This window comes from Lepisma saccharinum, chromosome 16 (genome assembly GCF_977018435.1).
Source record: "Lepisma saccharinum chromosome 16, izLepSacc3.1, whole genome shotgun sequence".
Lineage (NCBI taxonomy): Eukaryota > Metazoa > Arthropoda > Insecta > Zygentoma > Lepismatidae > Lepisma > Lepisma saccharinum.
In genome coordinates, this window is record NC_139244.1 from 35377265 (window position 1) to 35380665 (window position 3401).

Consider the following 3401-nt stretch of genomic DNA (forward strand, 5'->3'; position numbering starts at 1 on the left):
TTGTTTTTAACCAAGAAGAGGTCGTCGAATAAATAGCAATTGACCAATTTGTGTTGAACTCCTTTAAGTTGATGGATACATGAAGCAGCAATTGAGGCGAAAACCAGTAAATACCGCAAGTATCTGCGATAAACAGACGGGATAATGCTCATATTGATCAACTAAACCGCGAGTGGAAGCTTCAATTGAGTATATCTTGTGATCATGATGACCAAAGTTTGGAATATATCTTCACGTTTGGTAATCGGCGAGAGGTTAAGGTTTATGAGAAATTATAATTGGGAAAAAATAATTGACCAATTTCGAATCATCACGTGGGCGTTGCTTGGGATTTTTGGTGTCTCGTATTGTGAACACTGGAATAAATTGAAAATGAATACGAGCGCAAAAGTTCTAGCAGAGCACGGTTTCGATCCATGGACCTCTGGGTTATGGGCCCAGCACGCTTCCACTGTGCCACTCTGCTTCTTCCATAACAATCACACATCATCAGCTTGTAAATCTGAATACAGAATCAAACTCGTACTTTTGTCGTTGTCGTGGAGTTCATGCGATATTTACACTATTTCTTCCATGATTAATTTCATCACGATTTGGGTTTTGAATTTAACCCTTCGTTGTAAGGTGAATTCTCAGAACGTAAATGGTAAGGTTGTGTCGCATCCGACCCATCTGAAATTTTGTCAATTTGATATTCAAAAAAAAGGAAGGTAAAGCATGATAACTTGTTTAGATTTAAAATTACTTTAGTCAGAAAACTTTTAATACTATTTTATTACAAAATTTTCTAAAAAAGAAAAGTATTTGCCTTCCCGCGTTCACTGATTCTCACTGATTTCCAAAACTAGCAACTTTTCTTTATCTCATTTACAGAATGGAGAGATTCAAAACAACTGTAAAGTGAAACGAGATTTTCTAAAAAATAAATAACAAATGCATATAAAAATCTTGAAAAACTAAATGCAAAATTAGTAAAACGTCATCAATATAAACAAAACACGAAATTGTAGTTTCAGCATTTGAACAGGTAAAGTGTAGTGTAGTCTAGATTTCTTTCTTTTCAAACTACAAACAGTTATCACTACGAATGATTACATTAGTGGTGGAAAAGTAGTCATTAACACAGTTTGTAAAACAAACTTAACACATTTTGGTTTGTTCATCACTAAAGTCATTAGCACAAGAAGGGCACAATACTACTTTATGCTCACCACACAAGCAACGATGGCACATCCTACAGAACTCGTTCCCTTTTCTGTCTCTTGGAATTGGGCTTCTGCTACTGTTGATTTTCTTGCTTCCTTGTCGCTTTCATGTTCTTTCCCCATCAACTGAACGATTGTGCTGCAAAGCTCCTTCGGAAGATGTTGGTTTTCTTTTCTTTTCTTCATCAGAGGTGTAGTCAAGGCAAATGCAAGTCGCTTTAGGAAGGTGGAGCGTGCATCATTAGGGTGAGAATTCTTGTTTACATTGCATTTGTAAAGCACAAAACTGTTTACTGCTGCAATATCTAGAATTCTATAAAAGTACCTCATTGGCCATCTTCTGCTTTTTCTCTTAGTGCTTTTGTCATGGCACAGTTTGTCTAAGACGTCAATATCCCCCTTAGTCATGTTGTAGAATTCCGTTACTTCGGATTTCTTCGATTCATCATTTATGGTTCCAGCGAAGTGCATTGAAGAAATTAGTAGCACACTTTTGTTCTTCTTTGGAGTGTAAGAAACCAACATTTTGTTATCTTGATACATGAACCGAGAAGACCCAACTGGAGCTGCAGATAACATTGAAGGAGGAATTTGTACTTTATTTTTACGCAAAGTGCCCATAAAGGTTAGTTGCCTTTTAAGAAGTGCTTCAGTCAGCTCATATGAGGAAAACCAGTTGTCAGTAGTCACATTTCTGTTGCTCCCATTCAGTGATTCTGTTAGTCGTAGAACATACTGTGCTGGCAGAAGAAAATCCCTGTTCTTCTTTGCTTGCTCTTTACCGATGTATGGAATGCCTCCAAGAAAATAAAAGGCTCTCGCATCACAGGGGGAGATAATTTTCAGGCCATATTTATCAGGCTTCGATGGAATATACATCCTGAAAGGACATCTGCCCCGGAAACTTAGCAAAGCCGCATCCACTGTGACGTACTCAGAAAGACTGTAATACTTTCCAGAATTATTTTCGAAAGTATTCCACACTTCTCTGAACGCAGCAAATTTGTCCGTAGATTTTCGTGTATTCCTGGAGGCCTTGTCATCAAATCTTAAATTTTGCAGAATCAAGGCAAATCTCTTTTGGGACATTGTGCAGCAGAATACTGAAGGGCCATATATGGGAGAAAACATGTCACTAAGTCTCAAACCAGAATTTTTTAGTAGAGCACTCATGTACAACAGTCCGATCAGAGCTCTCATTTCCATCGGATCAGTAGGAGATATAAACCACTGACTTGAATTGTACTTGAGTTTGGACATTTCTATTTCTTCATTAGCATGGCATACAATTGTTTCGATGATTCCATCACTAATAAATAAGGAAAATAATTTGAATTCATCAGTAATTCCACGTGCATTTCCTTTGGGTCCAGGCAAATGAGTGATGATATTCGAAGATGGTGTCTTCGAAAATTTTGAACGCAGCAGCTTGTTGGTTCAAACTGTTTCGCCATCTTTACCTAGTTCAAATTGTCTATCACCATTTTCTACCACTGCAACTTGAGAATCACGATCCTCCCAGTCTGAAACGTCCCCACCAACACAATCAACCACATCTTCACAATCGTCACTGTTTGCTAATGTTTCATCTTCTGACTCGGAGATGTCTTCACTTATTTCATCATCCCAGTCTAATTCGGAGTCCTCTTCTTGTCCTTGCAACTCAGCTCTAATCTCATCTGCAGCGCAGATAAACTTCCTGAATGCCATGGTGCACAACAATTGCGACAAACTGAAAAAAAAGAAGTGAAATTACAGGGAGAATGTCTACCGTGAATGGTAAGGAGGGGTCGGATCCAACCCAGACAGCAACAAGGGCTAATATAAATAAGAATAAAACCGGACAGTGACGTACCTAGGACGTGCAGTCCCTCAGACGCCTTCCTCATGAGTAAGGTGAAGGTTACCTGAAGCTCTGTCACCAGCAAATACGGGAGGGGGAAACAGTGACCAAGCAACTTCCACTTGGGTCGGATCCGACCTGCACCTTACCATTTGAAGGTTAAGAACAAGCATCAAATTAATACAGTGAACTCCTTTTAATTCGAATTCCAAAGGGACACGGATTAATGAGAGTCCACTGTACATAATAAAGAAGATAATTGCATTTATCATTGTAGTAGGTCATTTTGTATATATTTTTGAAGCAAATTAAAACTAAAATGTGATCAACAAGAATTTATTTATTTAGTGCTT